Consider the following 17265-nt stretch of genomic DNA (forward strand, 5'->3'; position numbering starts at 1 on the left):
TCCATGCATGTCTTCTCTGTCTCATTCAGATTTCTGGTCTCTGCTTTTGGATATTTCTTGTACAAATCAGAAACTGGTTTAAATTGCCATGGCATATAGGTATTATTCATATATTTTATTTTGTCTAGAAAACACAGGTTTAACTGCATTAACAAATACAATAAGCATTGGGTAGTAAGGTTCTCCTGAGAGGCATAATTTTATATTAAGAATTCTCTGAATTGTAGTTTGAATGAAAGATGTCTTTGGATGTGTCTGAAATAGCAGCTATTACCTGGTAGATAACAATGCTTTTGGAGGTTTGTATTCTCACAACCAGAAAGATGGCAGGCATCTGTTCCCTGATGCAGTCAAGGTATAACCAAGTATAATGTTCATAGGGACTCAATTTTATAATAAATCCAAGCAGTTTTGGCAAGTGTTACTGAAAGAAGTTATTTCTCATGTAAATTAATTTATCTCTGTGTCAATGACTGTATTATAAACTGTCTATATAAAGTCTTTCCTATTTAAGGAAATCTGCAATTAACATAACTGTCTTTTAAAATAAATTTATTTCAAGAGCTTTTGTAGCTCTTAGTTATAAATAGCTTTACATTTTTTAGTAAAAGGAAGAAGATATAATTGTCTTCTTCCTTTTTCATATAGCTTAACTGTGTTATGCTTAAGCATAAGTTTGGAAGATCACTGTGTTTTTTCCATTTAGGCCTTGATTCAGACAGATACTTGTTTGTGTTTAAGCAAACGAATATGCAGAGTGATTTTTAACTGAGCTGGACCTCACGGAGAATATCTTGGTGAATCTGCACCAAGGTTGCAAGAATAATATGGCTATTAATGGCATGATAATGTGGGGACCGAACTGTGGAAAACATCTTGAAGATCAATATAATAGGGTCAGCTAATATCAGTTTTGAGCTTATTGATTCTGGAATAAACAAGCACATATATTATTCTGCATAGAACAAAACATTGATGCAAAACAAAACATCCTGATTTGGGAGCATTTGTAATAAAGCCAAGGAAACAGAAGGTTAGAATTACAAAATAAGAGGCAACAGTGGAGATTTCTTGCCTCAGATCACCTTAGTTAACACTTTACCAGTGGTCATGGGTTCATTAGTTTTCTCCATTTCAAAACAACCCAGACCTAATTACCATACCCTTCTCAGTTTGTCCTGCTGACTTTTTTCCACTTTGCAAGGATGGTTCAAACGTTCACTGAGAGGGGTGGGGGTTAGAAGGAACGGGCAGATAGACAGCCATGGTGGTGGCTACGGTTGTGTGCAGGTCATGTAAGTCACCTCCAGGTCTTCATGTAGACCATTGCTGTGAATCACAGTAAGAGTTACCTTCCAAGCACAGTGGTTGCATATGTTCAATGGTTTGAAATGTCTGTGACAGAGGACAACATGCAGGTATCCAATGATGCTCTTTTGTAAATACTCTGCTTTTTTGAGGTTCCCTGTTTAACATTGCTTTCCATTTTTGCTATGAAATTGTCAGGGCTAAAGATACTCCCAGTTCTTTCCGTACACCAGGTAACTTAAAATTGCATAGTGAACATAGTCCTTGATAGTAAGATTTAAAAAGTTCAGCGCCCAGTAACCTTTTTCTATCATTTTGTGTCTTTCCCATTTAAATCATCATCACTGTTTGTCTGGCAGCTATGAACCTCAGGGCAAATGCCCTATCACTTCATGATGTTGTTAGAGTAGGACCTTTATGTCGTTAAAGATATCTCAAAGTCAGCAGGAAAAGGTGCCTGAAGGAGGGCTGGGAATGGGAATGTTAAAGTTAGAAAAGCAATGCCAGCTCTTGCAGTTTTACTGCTTACTTTGGGGTCACTGTAGGCACATCCTCTGGTGAGACACCTATAGAAACCTCATGCAAATTAAACTGCAGACACAGAACCAGCTGTATTTCTGCAGAATGAAAGCTGTCTGATTTGTGTTGTGCCTGGTCCAAGTGAAGACTTGGCAGTAAGTTTATGGGCCTTCCCACTCCCTTTAGCATTTTCTTTTTTAGAACAGTGTAATGGCTTTCTCTTCTCTCCCCACTGGCTCTGCTGGGGTGCAGTGAGGGCCGGGGAGCTGAGGGGGGTCCCAGGGATGCTGGGACAGGGCCCATCCCACAGGCAGTGTGAGAGAAGGTACCAGGGAAGGCTGGGCAAGGCTGTAGGGACTATTGGAGTGCCCTGACAGGCTTTTTGTTTAAGCAAGAGCAAATAAGAAACAGCCCAGAACTATTTTACTAAGTAATTCAAAGGAGAACCAGGATTTAGTATTCTGGGAAATGGTGAAAAACACAGGTGGAAATGTTCACAAGTCCTTATCTCAACTGATCCTGACTTTCTTTGAGATGGTTTTGGGCAGCTATGACAGGGCTTTTTATGAGAGGCTGACCTTTCACTCTGGCTGAATAGCAGTTTAATTGAGTACAATATATCAGTATGATTCCCTTTCATAAAGAGAAAAAGAGCTGAGACTTTTTAACAAGATTCTAGTAAATTTCCCACTTTCATTTAGTGCTTCTTTCTTTAGCTTCAGATGCCACTGCGAGATTTTAATTTTTTTAATTTTTATTTTGTTACATGTTTATCTGAAACACATGTAATGGATTGTAATGCTTCACAAAATGCTATCTGTTCTTGAAAGGGCTGAAGTGGGTCAGCAATGCTTGCAGAGATTGCCAAGATTACAAGAGGACTGCACTGAAACATCCTATACCTTTCTACCTATCCCTAAAGAAACTGCAAGACTAAAACCCAGGCTTTTTGTCTGATCTTTTTTGGCTTGTTTTTACACAAAGGTACAGAGAGGAAGGAAAAAGATGTCCTAAAGGGAGTTCCATTATAAAAGTGCCACAAAGAATAAGGCAAAGACGTGTTTTTCCAGGTTATGAGATGGTTAGTCTATGCCTTATTTACTACCAATATATATCAATAATTATTAATTTACATTGGCAGGTAGCTTTCATTGGTGGTGACTTAAGTTTTTAAAAACACTGCATTTGTAGCTGTGAGTTTATTCAAGAGTCTTTCACCTCTGGGAATGAGCCTTCAGCTTTTGATTGAATTAGATGCCAAAAGAAAATGTTTCAGGCTCCGTGCTGCTACTTCTTACAATGTGATTTGTGCCTGAATATCTGCTTGCAGGAGGTAGTGGGGTTGTGATTGGGGAGTACTGTGAGACAACATCTGGATGCAGACAGAGAGGAAGGCAAAGCTTCCATCAAGTCTGTCCAGACAACTCCAGAGATGCCTCAAACCGCTGAAATTTCCTGAACATGAAACTTAATCACAATTTACACTTTCTCTTTTCAAGTACTTTCTCTGTCTTTGTCTGATAGCTTAGTTTGCCTTTTGAATAAAAAATATTTTAAAAATGTTTTCATCAGAAGGAATAAACAGCATAAAATATGTTGATGCCTTCCAAAGAAATAATAGAATCCTTCTTGTTTTTTCAGTAGCCAAAGTAAGCTGAAGTGTGGAAATATCCCATATTTGCAAGTCAGTGTTTCTAGATGTGTGTGTTTCTTGTGATGTCTAAAAAACCTTGGCAGTACATCTAGAGCACTTTGTCAGGGACCACTCATGGACTTTCTTTAGGATCAAAATTTAAAAACATGTGCCTCGTGGCTTGGAGGGCAGCCCAACAGCCGAATGTTCAGCAGATGGGTGTACGGTGACTGTGACTGTGGCAGTCATGTCCATTCACCTGATGAGTAGATTTACACATCCAGCTTTTTAGAAGATGGATTGCTCTGGTCCTGCAAAAGTTACCCACAGCGCTTCCAAGATACAGTCATGGCAAAGATCAGCTGTAGGTAAGTTATGATGTCTGCAACCTGATACAGCAGATGTTGGGTGATTTTTGATTTCCTGAAGAGACAAGACTTTATACAACTATACTATGTGAGTGTGTCCATCTCAATCCATAGGCAGACATGTCAAAACTATTACATCTTCATAGGTTTCATGGAAGTAGGCAGACAGACAGAGGAGAGAGGAAAAGACTGCAGGATGATCTCATTCCTTATCAGATAATCCACACTGATGAAAGTCACCACGCAGTAAATCATACGAATCTTATCACTGCAATTGATAATACTTGAATAAACAGTGTCCTGCTAATAAGACGGTTATACAGCTTTTTTTAAAATGCAGTAAATGGGCTCCAAGCCCATTATGCAATATGTTAGCTCAAATAATGGCTTACATTAGAAATAATGACATGAAAAGTAACTACAAAATCTTGCTATACATAGCTGTACTATAATTTTGCCATCATGAACTAAGTGCTTCAGCAAGTTTGTGAGAACATTTAAGGATGATTTAATACAAGAAAGCAAGATGTGGTTTTACCACAGCTGAGGGTAAGACTCTCTTCCCTAGTCTCATGCTAGATGTTTTTCATTCATAGAACTACTGATGTGCTGTGTTCAGAGCTTACTTTTCTGAGTAGTTACCTACCAGTCTTTCTCATTGAGGAGCTCATGTAGGTAAGATGTAATTTAATGGCAATTAGACCCAGATGTACCACTTTTTTAAAAAATTTTAAATATCAACCTTTTACTGAAGACTGACAATGAAAAATCTTCAGTTCAAAATAACTACTTAGAATTTCCAGGATTTGGGGTTTTTTTTAATCAAAATGTAAGAAATAAAAAGAAAATATGGCTTTTGCACTAAGGAATAAAAACTTGTCGACACAACACAATTTAGGTATATTAGAACCAGAAATGTTCAACAGAAGTTCAGTGGGCCAGTTTCTTTAGGACTGAGTGCTGAATGTCTAGTAGGTGTGAATTACAGCTGACAGAGGCTGTATTTAAAGAGAACCCAAGACACTGAAAGTTTCTTCTTATGCATGTACAAAGTTTATGAAACAACTGTGCACATTATAATGCCTATCCACCAATGTGGACCTGCCAGAATACTACAAGCTGTAGAGCTAGAAAGGCTAATCTTTGTTATCATACCATGGCTATACAGGGCAACACTTGGAAGAGGGACAGATGCAGCTTCATGCGAGTTTTCAGCTTCAGCTATTTATCCACATGAGAAGGGCAATGTAGATTGTGAGATTTGGTAAGAAAATTAATTGGTATCAGGAAAAAGTGTTTCATAGCAGATCACCAGACCAAGTAAGAGCATGAGATATACAGATTTCCTTAGAGGATCTCAGACAAGCAGCAGTCACAAATAAAATAAGACTATTAAATCTCATGTCAGAACAACAGGATTTACCAGCTTCTGTCAACAATGATGCCAGTAACTTTAGTAAATCTTTAAGACCAAACAGTGGTGTGCAGCAGTTTGACAACTAGCAAGAACAGGTGATTGGTGAGAGGTATTTGAATTACATAAATATTGTTTGTTTGCTCCCAGAGAAGTGGGAAATTGTACTTTGAGGAGTTTTGTGTTATGTGAAACATGTTTGAAACACTAAATGAAGCAAGTGCCATATCTCTGCTAAAGACAGATTCTCCTTCCTGTGTCCCATGGCTTGGAAGACACAGAGTAATATAAACTGAAGGATTTTCTAGTTTTAGTCTTGTTTTTAGCTTTTACAGTAGAACCACTGTTTTGAATCAGCATCATGAACTGACATATCTTTTACCATTGCTTCTGGCAATTCATTATTATTAAGGGTTAACTGTAACAATAAACATTATTCTTAATATAAGCAATCCCAAACCTCAGCTCTAAATCTGAACTTTGCAAAAGTTCAGGTAGAGAAACTAGGTAATATGAACTTCCCCAGAAATCTTACTTCCTCATTCTAAACACTTCTTCTCTGCCATGCAATCTATGCACTTGCAATCCAAATTTAAATGTGGTGCCTTTGGCCAGTGTGCCAAAAGGACTAGAATGAGATAAGGATGTAAGCATTACAAGCTGAAACCTCTGGGCTTTTTTGCTCTTAAAAGAAAACATCTTCTCAAAATGTTTAATGAAACCTAGTGATGCAAGCTGTATTGTGCTGGGACCTGCACTGGCTTCCCTCCTGAAGGGGAACTGGCAAAACCTTCACACACAGAGCCAGCTGAGGGAATGGAAAACTGATGATACATGCAATTTGTTCAATTGATCTTTTTGGGAAGAAATACTTTGATTTTTTTTTCTCTTTCAAAAACTCTTTTTGTTTCATTTATTCAATAAAATGCTGGATCAGAACAAGAACAAAACATGTTAGCTTTGACAAAATAAACCACTCAATTGCCTTAAAGTATATCTTATTTAGAAATTAAGGTGTGACTTTGGAGTCTTTTTGTTTATGTGTTTTAAAGTTGTAAACCATATAAAAATTGAAAAAATCCTTTTCTCTCACCTCTAAACAAAAACAAAGACTGTTTTCACCTCACAGGTTTCTAGAGATAAATGTTATGTCTTCTAGCCCCTAGGAAGTGAGGTAGGTTTTGCCACTCTTTATGGACTCTCAGCAGAATTACTTACTGAGGTAAATTCATTAAAGATGTGAGAGTTCAAAGGTGTCTCTGCAGGGGTAATTTGATGCCTGAGAAGTTGTTCAGGTGTTGGTGATAATGATGTCTGATCTGAGAGATATTAAGGACAGCTGAAGTCAGTAGACAGATAGGTTTTCTGGGGCTAGAAGGAAGGGATGTGTGGTGTGGTAGTGTGTTGTGGTAGTGTGTTGTGGTGTCTGCTCTGTTCCATGGAGGATGGAAAACAAGTACTTCAAGGACCAGGTGTTGGTCTGTACTACTGAGCAAAGTTTGGGGCTCAGTCTGCTGAAGGTGTTTTAGGAACCAGTGCAGTTTCAGTTCTCTGCTAGGTAAGAGTTGAGTGCTTATTTTCTTCTTCATATCTTTTATTAAATCTTCTTTTTCTTAAGAGGTTAATAATTTTCCTCATCTGTAAAGTGTTTCTGCTGTTTGTCTGGGAGGTTATTGAAGTGACTTCTGATGTATGCTTTATCTTCTGTGGTGCAGAAAGAGATAAAAATACCACAGATTTTTCAGGTTCTCTGATCTTTATTTAGCCTGTGTTTTGTAAAACTTTATTTCACTTCAAAGAGTGCTCTGCTTATATAAGAACTGAAGTGAGCTGTTTTAAAGAACAGTTATTTCTGCACCAGTTGAAAAGACCTAGTGCTTTTCCTAGCACATTGGGCTGCATGTTTAGTGCTGTGGAAGTAACTACTTGACTAAAAACTCCATTAAGTTTGTGTTAATCTTTGAGCTTTCACAAGTGCAATATGTTAGTTTTGTCTGTATTTCAGCAAGCAGATTTTTAAATGAATGTGTAGGTAAATATTATGGTACTGTTAAGACATTAAAGGATATGAATTTAACCAAATATTAAACAGAACTTCTTGTTTTGTCTTTTTCTCACATAATTATAAGTGGAAAGCAATTATGTAGTCACTCCAAATAAAATTCAGGCATGTTGTATTTTAATGTCAAAGATGTGATGTTTCTGCAGCCTTGTTCTCAAGTTATACAGTCATTCCCTTCCCCCACCAGATAACTTTGCAATGTTTCTGTTCAGAACATTAGACAATTTAAAGGATTAATTCTATATTACTCAATCTCAAAGTCTTGACTATAAAGGCAAAAATCAAGCCCTGTGGCTTCAAGTGACTACCAAATGTTTCAAATGTCAATCTTGAAACACAAATAATCAAAGTTGCCTTCTAGCACAGCAAAACTGCTGTGGAACTGAGGCTCAACCCCAATCACATTGATGCATAGGGCTGTGAGATCACTGTTTTTGTATGATGGTGAATTTGATGTAGGTTGTAGTGCCTATTAGGTTTTTTTTTTTTAGTTTACTGCATAGACTTTTGCTTTCATCTCTAGTACTGCTGGTAAGGTGAAGGTGGCAAGAAATAAGAGAACTGGTTTTTTTAGCTTGTTGTGCCTGTGCTCCTAAGGGCTCAAATACAGAATCTGGGAGAGGGTAGGGGCTGGCAGGCTGGCTTGATGTCATGCAGCTGGACCAGATGAGGCCAAGTGATGGGCTGCCTACATCAAAGGTGACCTTGAGAATCGCTGAAGCAGTTTCTGGTGAGTTTGAGCAGACAAATTACTTCATGTGTTTGCTTGTATAAAGACTGGCTTAGAACAACAAAATGTGGGGACACACTTGAAACAAATGCTTTGCTCTGAGGGAAATGTGCTTGAAACAAGTGCGTGAAGTGTAAATGACTTCAGGAATTGGAGGATCCATAGGTGACTTGGAGTGTGGTTTTCTGTTAAGATTTCTGTCAAACCTGTTTAATTTTATAATTCCTTTGACTCTTACTGCAAGTAGCCCAAGAGGGGAGTAACAACAATTTTCCTTGAAATGTGACAGTCTGAAATAGCAAGTTATTAGCTGAAACATGTGAGGTTTACATGAAGGGTGTGATTCCTCTGCCACTTTTCTCATGAAGTGTCTTAAGAACTTAATTGCAAAAGTACAAATACCTAAGAGCTGGAATTAAAACTTCGGGCAGGTGGAGAGGAGTGACAGCTCTACCTGTAAGTCAGCTGCATTCAGTAAGCCGTGACTGCTTTCTGTAGGTCTGGCTTCTGTCAGTATGAGCCCTGTCAATAAAAAATCAGATGTTTCTATTCAGACTCTGAACTGCATTAGCTGTGTTTCCATCATGACATCTGTGGATGGTACTTTTAGCAGGTGGCTAAAGCAAAACCTGTCTGAGATCTTAAGTGGTACAAAAAGAAAGAAATACAGCCAAGAGCTGTAGCATGTGTTTCCAGAAATCCTTGCCTCCCTGTGGAGGGACAGAGCTGAATCTGACAGAAGGATGTTTTTGCCTGCAGGTTGTTCCTATCTACATGTGAATGCAAAAGCCTTTGTTTGACTAGATCTGCCTTAACTCTGTCATCAAATATTGTTTGGTACAAGCTTGTGTTTATTCATGATATTGGTTTCAGCAAGAATCAAACATCTGAAAATCCTGAAGTGTGCAGGAACCAGCCCAGCTTTACCTACACGCTCTGAAGCTGGTGGTAGCTAAAGAGGATGGATGCAGGTAATTCTGTTTGCATTGGACGTAACTGGGCTGCCAGGTTGGTTAGGGTTGTATGGCAGTGCTGTGAGACTTGGATAAAATGAGATGCTTCAGGTTCTCAACTTAATGCTTTGCATCTGAGAAGGCCCAGGAGGTCTTGTTTAAGCATCAATTGCAAGTCCTCAGTGCTGAGATGTGAAGGTGAGCCTCCTGTAGATACTCTTCAGTCTTTAAAGTGGAGATCAGTAGGACCTCAGATGTAATGAAGGGTAATTGGAAAGCATTAATGTAAAGTGGTCTGATGGTACCGTGGGAGTCAACATGACTATGAAGCTTATTGCACAGAGGCTTATTTCCATGGGTAGAGGGAGGTGGGCAGTAGAAGTGCTCTTGCACGTTGCTTAAAGAGACCAAAGTCAAGAGAGGAAAATGCCATGTTTCTACTTGAGTGTTGTTTAACTTGGCATCCTGGAACAGTACTAAACATCACTTGGCAGGCTTAAATTTTAGTTAATAAAGCTGTTTGTTTAAACTTTAAAAGGGAAGATCTTACACACTTATAAGTAGTAGATGACTCTATTCTGAGAGGTACAGAGGCACCCATCCGCTGACCTGACGCACTCTTTAGAGAGGTGTGCTGCTTACCAGGGTCTCGTATCAAGGATGTCACCAAGACACTACGGAGCCTTGTACAGTGCACTGATTTTATCTGTTGCTGTTTCACGTGGGCACCAATGATACAGACAGGAGCAGTCTGAGGAGTATCAAGAAGGATTACAGAGCCCTGGCAGCAGCAATAAGGGACTCTGCACAGCTAGCTTTTTCATTGGTCTTCCTGGTCAAAGGGAGGGGTTTGAAAGGGGCCAGTCAAATCTGGCAAATCAACAAATGGTTACAGGACTGGTGCCACAGCCAGGGGTTCAGCTACTTAGACCATGGGAGTTGCTTTGAGAAACCTGCTTTACTGAGGGCTGATGGGGTCCATCTGTCACAGTAGTGGAAGAGCACACATCTTCAGTCACAGGCTGGCCAAACTGGTGAAGAGGGCTTTCAACTAAAGTTGCCAGGGGAGGGGAACCTTGATCCATCTTGCTCCTACCAGCTTGCTGCCAGTGACAGCAATAGATGCCCAGAGCCTGGAGAGAGATCACAGGTCAGCAGGAGAGCACCTAAAGAGCAGCACAAAGGAATTCCAGCCAGTAAGTCAGTTTCATTGGGGGCCCAACTTAAATGCCTTTACGCAAGCACATGTAGCACGGGGAATAAACAAGAGGAGATAGACATGCATACATCTGCAGGTCTAAGATCTTATTGGCATCATGGAGATGTGATGGCATGACTCCTATGGCTGGAGTGTTGGAATGGAAGGATATAGGCTCTTTAGGAAGGACAGGTAGGGAAGACAGGGGTTGGTGAGGGGGTTGCCCTCTATGTCAGTGACCAGCTGGAGTGCATGGACCTCTGCCTGGGGATGAATGAGGAGATGACCTAGAGTTTATGGGTCAGGATTAAAGGGAGGGCAGGAACAGGAGGTGTTATAGTGGGGATCGGCTACAGGCCACCTGACCAGGAAGACTAAGCAGATAAGGCCTTCTGTAGACAGATAGGAGCAGCCTCATGTTCACAAGTCCTGGTCCTCATGGGGGACTTCAACCACCCTGATATCTGTTGAGGGACAACACAGCAGGGCACAAGCAATCCAAGAGGTTCCTGGAATGCATTGATAACTTCCTTCTCCAAGTGACAGAGGAGCCATGTTACATTGGACATTGTTCTCACCAACAAGGAGGGGCTGGTAGGGAGTGTGAAGCTTAAGGGCAGCCTTGGCTGCCATGACCATGAAACGGTGGAGTTCAAGATCCTTAGGGCAGCAAGGAGGGTGCACAGCATGCTTGCTACTCTGGACTTCAGGAGAGCAGACTTTGACATCTTCAGGGATCTGCTTGGCAGAGTACCATGGGATAAAGCTATGGAGAGAAAAGAGACCCGAGGAAGCTGGCTAATATTCAAGGATCACCTCCAAGCTCAGGAAGAAATTTTTTACTATGAGGGTGGTGAGATACTGGAGCAGATTGCCCAGAGCAGTTGTGGATGCTCCCTCCCTGGAACTGTTCAAGGCCAGGTTGAACAGGGTTTGAGCAACTGATTTAGTGGAAGGCATCCCTGCCCATGGCAGGGGGGTTGGAACTAGATGATCTTTAAGGTCTCTTCCAACCCAAATTGTTCTGATACTGTGAAAATACATACAGTAAATAGTTGCTGTGTATGAGGTTATAATACAACTGTGACAATGCTGTGATTTTTATGGGATTCTTAAATATCCCACCTTGTTCATGCACACTCCCACCTTTAACAGAAGTGTCTGACTCTCTCCTCTCTGTTCTGACAATAATACAGTCTTATACAATGCCTACACTGAACTGTACCTGTCTTCATTATGCCTGGCTGGTCCTAAGTGCTGCCTGCTCATTCTCAGGGGCTGGAGGATATTTTTATGTAAGCACAAAGCATTTTAGGTGCAGCTGTAACTTGGGAGCTGTATGCTTGGTCTGTATAGACATAATTTGTGTCTCTGAAATGTTAACAGATTTCCCAAGTTGAAGCACTAAGGTTTTTTTGAAAGTAACTGTGGAGTCTGGTGGCTTGACAGAACTCTTCAAGGCGGCTGTGGCTTAGCTTTAGGCTGAGGGATGAAGCTGAGTAGCTGAGCAAATGAAGATTCAGAAAGGCACTAAGTGTCTGTCTTTAGACATTGGTGTGCTTGTGGTGGTTTTGATGTGCTGTCAGCTGATGCAGTGCACCTGATGTTGGAGAGCAGCGTCAGGGAAGGAGTGCAGATGGGTACCTTCACCACCTAGCTCACACTTGTGTATATGCTTTTGGTCACTAGGGAAAATGCTCCTCCCTACCTCCCCTCTCCACTCCTCCTCAAGTCTCCTTTTCATTCTGATACACTATGAAAACAAATGTTAAAGCCACCAGTTTCACCCCAGACAGAACTCTTACTGTTGTGGCTAGTAGTGTTTTAACAGTTGACACTGTTATGAGGAGATGCTGCTTAACAAAAGGTCTCAAGAAAACAAACATATCTGGTGAGGAAAAGCTTTCTAAACTCTTTTAAAAAAAATCCAAAACAACCTCTTAGAAAAAAAAATCTAGAAAAGTCATTGGTCAACAACCAGCAAATTATGGAACAGGACTACTGGAAAATTATTACAAGCCAATTTCAAAACCCTAATTTGCACCTGTGTAACAACAAACAAGGAATCTTTTTAAAGAGATAAAAAGGACAGGTGTATCATCTCTTCATAATGGCAAAATAAAACTGGTTCATAGTGATTGGGTGAAGACTTCAATAGTCTCTAATTTGAATGTTATGAATAATTCAGGTTTAGAAGTACAGCCAGACAATGGAATTGATTATCCTGGATTTAGGATATGTACAGTGATTATCCAAAGGGATTGATATCACCAGTATAGCTATAAGTCAAGTTCTTATCAAATTTTAATATCAATATGAAATTACCTGCTTCTATTTTTCACATAATTAAGGAAATTTTTCTATAAATGTATACAATCAAATCCTTTCTCTCACCTTGCTCCAAAAGCCCATGCACTGTCCTGTTTGTATGCTCTTCAGGATCACAAGGTATTGCTCAAGACCAGGTTGGAAATGAAATAGGCAAAATCAAAAGGTGACTGAAAAAAATCCATATTTTTATTTTTGTGGCTTATCTATGACAACACAGCTGTTCTTACTGAACCTCACTAATTCACCAAACTTACTGAAGAATTATGTCCTCAGTATGTTGCATGATCCAATTAGCTCAGTCACTCTCATTTCTTGAGAAAATGATAGTCTGACTAATTTCTTTGTTTTTCTTGATATTTTTACAAGTAATTTAACATCTTGTAAAGATTAATGTCTCAGAAATGTCATTTTGTTCTTTGCTTCAATCTGATAACTACTCTTTTCATTTTGCAGCAAGAACAAAATGGTGAATTTCAATTAATGCAGTAATCTGTCTTCCTGGATACAAATTTGCTTTTGAGCACTTTCCTTCTAAGCTGAAAGATCTTAAGAGTAGTAAATATGACTCCTGAAGGAAACCAAATTCAATCATATAATTTCCTTGCCTACAGTACTCCATTACACAAGTTACAATAGATGGTTAATTTGACTGTTTCATTAACTCTGAAATATTTCAGTGCATACCCCATTGGGTTTTGAAGTTGAGTAAATCTTGCCAATCTGACGTGCTCTTGGATGCTCTTAATAGATTTTCATGATGCAGTGGTCCTATTTCTTGGTTTGGGTTTTCTTTGTTTTTAGAGAAATATAAAATGCCAAGATGAATAAAACTAATTCATGAACTGGCTTTAGTTATCCAAGACATGAATCAGGCAAATGTTATTCACTGTATTAAAATAATTTTGGTGAATCTTCTGACCTAGGTGTTAACTTCAGATGCATTAAAATTTTTGTCATTCTTAATTCATGAAATAATACTTGGGGTTATTTTAAACACACATTTTTGTGTATAAAATCTGATATTTGCGCCTTAAGACAATACTTTATATATACACACACATATATGTATACTATGGCTTCCATTAAAGAGACCTGAATAATTTCTGAAAACCCTCAGTTACTTTTTCCATCACTTTACATGGATGAAAACCTAAACAGAAAAAGAAGCAGATGTTACCTAGGTAACTGCAGTATTCACAGTTTTGATTCTAAATGATGCTTGACCTTACTGTTGCTACATAATTATTTATACTTCTAATTGACTCTTAAAATTAGCATTTGTCTTTTTTTTTTTTTTTAACATTAAAGTTAGCCCGATCTCTCTGTCTATATCTTCTCTTCACCTGGATGCCTGCATGCATATGCATCTAACTTTGCATGATAGGAGAGATAATATGACTGGGCTAAAGAAATGTGTCTTCAAGTGTGCTGGTGGGGTGGAAGTAGACACATCATCATTTTAACTTTCTGGTTATCGCATACTACTGTATGCATTTAATATACATATGGTTTTGCTGGGGATTATTAGTGAGAGAATTAAGCAGGTGCTTTTTAAAAAACAGTCTTACTGAACACAAAATTAATCTAATTAAGTTTAGGAAATGGAATTATATTGATTGCATTTCCTCTTGGGATGAAGTTGCTCAGATCCATATCAGTAACCCCTTTCTTGACTTTTTCTGTCTACAAATCAGTACTACATAAGAGCATTTGTTTTTCATCTCGAGCACTAACACTGTTTGCAATACAGATGGAGAAAATATGCAAAGTTTATCAGCTGTGTGAGGTACTAGAAGCTAGAAGAAGGCTGAGCAGCCAGTAATAGCCAGGCAGCAAAGATCTGAAATGGAGCAAGTCTGAAACTTTCCAAATGAGGAAAAACACTTAATGCACAGTCACTGGAACATAGAAGATCACCTTGTTTCTCCTGCTTGTGCCTTGCCAGTATGTCCTGGTCCTCTGCCACATCATGGATGATAGCATACATGCATTAGCCTGTTGAAGAACTTGTAGGAGTATGAAGCAAGAGAAGTCAGTGCTCCTAGGAAGGGTTCAGTGCTCCAGTCTGGTGTGTGTGTGCAACAGGCTGCTGGGTCTGGGGCAAGGGGGAAAAGCTCTGCCTGTGCTGCTGCTAAGGTTTTGTTTGCTTAAGCTGTTTCAGCCAAACTTTATCTTCTCAGCAAAAAATCTCATGTTGAAAGTGAGCAAGCAAACATGCTTGGTGTTACTGTGCTTTACAGCATTGTAACTGCTCAAATGCAAAGAGTAGGACAGCCTGCTAATATAGAGGGTGTATGTGTGTGTATATATATTTTTAATACCAATCAAGTGCTTAAGTTATGTAATTTGAATATATGTCATTCAGTAGAAGATGTTATACTTGTGCTTGAAATGTTGTTAATATGTTTTTATAATGCATGTTCACTGAATATTGCTGATTGAAGTCCATTCATTTTTCTGTGTGATTCCTTTGATTATATCCTGTAAGTAAATTGTATGTTTGGAACCCTTCAGTTCTGCTTTGTCACTGTCTAAAGAGCTTCCCATCATCTGTAATATGTCCATGTATGTCATAGATAATACTGAAGGGGGGAAAAGAAGTCTAACATCGGTTGCAGTCATGTGTCTGTATGAAATATAGTGAGATTTCAATAGGTACAAAATGGTAGAGGATCCACCAATATGATTCTTCCCCCTCTCCCCACTCGCTCCCCTCCAGCCCCAGCAGCCTAGAGCTGCTATCTTTTGAGGTGAGATAGCTCTATAATGACCCCTGAAAATTTTGTTATTAAACATCTGTCTCTCCCCTAATAATTCTCAAAAATGACCAGAGTTTTTATTAGCTCTACTTGTTCCTGGTCTGAGGTCAGATAAAAACTTCAGGTTTTTCCTTGCACTCTCTTCATCCTAAGCAGTGTTATGGTACCTCATAAATTCTGTGTAAGCAATGCTACTGAGCTGTACTTCATTTACATTGATATAATGTCATAATATAAAGTAAAATTCAACTTACCACCTTGTACTCAGCATATAGTAGCTCAACTGATTATGGAAAAAACATAAGTTGGGGTGTTTTATCAAAACTGCTAAAGTAAAAAAAAAAAGTCCCCATAGAACTGGGAGTGTGGCTATAATAGCTGGTAATTTTGCACAAGAGTAGCTTATGAAGTGACTTCTCTAATGTTAAACTTAATCATTACAACTTCAACTGGGTCTCATTTGGGAAGCTTTTTTAAAATTGTAAACTAAGTGGAATTTTGGTCTTATTAAAATGAGTGAGGAAATAAGATCCTTCCTTTTTCTTTCATGCCAGAAATAGCTCCACCTCTGTATCCTCAGGGACTTCTGCTTAAGATCTCGTGTACATCAGGAGAAAGTAATGAGATGGTAAAAGGCAAAGGAGCTGAAGGCCTGGGACTGTACAGCTAGCTAAAATGATGACCTCATGGCACCTATCGATGTCCCTCTCCCTAATATCATGCTGTGTTACTTTCAGGCATTCTTAAACCTGGGACCCCTGTATGTACAAGAAAATGCTTCTTTGCCTGTTAATAGCAAGCATAAGGTACAGTCTTACAAGCCTTTGGGCTCTAGACATCTCATACCAGAGGGACTCTGCAGTGATATGCATCTTCTCTTCCTGTGGAGAGTGCTCTGTATAATTGTATAATATGGCTTGACTCGTACCAATTAAGTGACTTACTATCATAACGCTGGATTTTAGCCATGTTGAGTAAGTGCATCTTCCTCAGCCAAGTAATACCTATTTATAATCTGATGGTTCAATTCTCTCTTGGCCTGGAATTTCTATTGTGTCTTTTCCAATTTATACTCAGTCTTTGCTGTATTGCGCACTATTCACAATCCTGTGTTTAATCAGTCTGAAACTAACCTTTTAAATCCATTGCTTCATTACCATGAGAGGGGATAGAAAATTTAGTTCCAGTGAGGAGATAGTAGTTATTTATTGGGTTGCCTCAAGTCTTGGCTGATTTGAGGCAACCACGAATGCAGGGCTCTGGTTCTTCGAGATGTTATTAGAAGCTTCACAAACCACTGTTATGGGTGCTCTCCTTGCAGCAGGTAGGTGCTTTGTTATACCCTTTCCCAAGATAAGCTTTGGCCTTCCTGAGATCTCTCACAAGCCATTTTCCATTCCTGCTATGTAAATGATGAGCTATTACTACTTTATGTAAATTTTATGTTATTTAAATAACAAACGAAACAACTACTGCTTGTAAGATGGAACACTGAGAGCCTGTCTCTTTTTTTTTTTCCCTCTGTAATGACTTGTGCCTTTGTCATACAAAACCAACTATTGCTCTTCACTTTACTCTGCAAGACCCACAAGCTGAAAAAGTAACACTGCAAATATAGTGCTGACTCAGCCAGTAGCCTGAGGATTCATGTCCATTTTGAGCAGATTGGTAGGGTTGTATGTTTCTTGTTAACTTTTGTTTTCAACTTCTCTGAGAAAGAAATGAAGAAAAAAACAACAGCAAAAAAACCAAAAATATCCTCCTCAAATCTCCCTTACCTCAGAGTAATTCTATCCGCCCCAATGCCCCACTTGAGTGTTCTCCCATGCTGCTAATGTGCTTTCAAGAGACTATGGTGATATGATGCTGTTGACACCAGAATGTGATACTCAGCATGAAGAAATTTCAGCATTTTGCCACTTTGTCAATGTTTTCCATTCTTAACCTTACCAGAAATTTTCACCACCTCTGCTTCATTTTTTGTGTAGGA

The sequence above is a fragment of the Strix aluco genome, chromosome 7 (assembly GCF_031877795.1).
Source record: "Strix aluco isolate bStrAlu1 chromosome 7, bStrAlu1.hap1, whole genome shotgun sequence".
In the NCBI taxonomy this organism is placed as follows: Eukaryota; Metazoa; Chordata; class Aves; order Strigiformes; family Strigidae; genus Strix; species Strix aluco.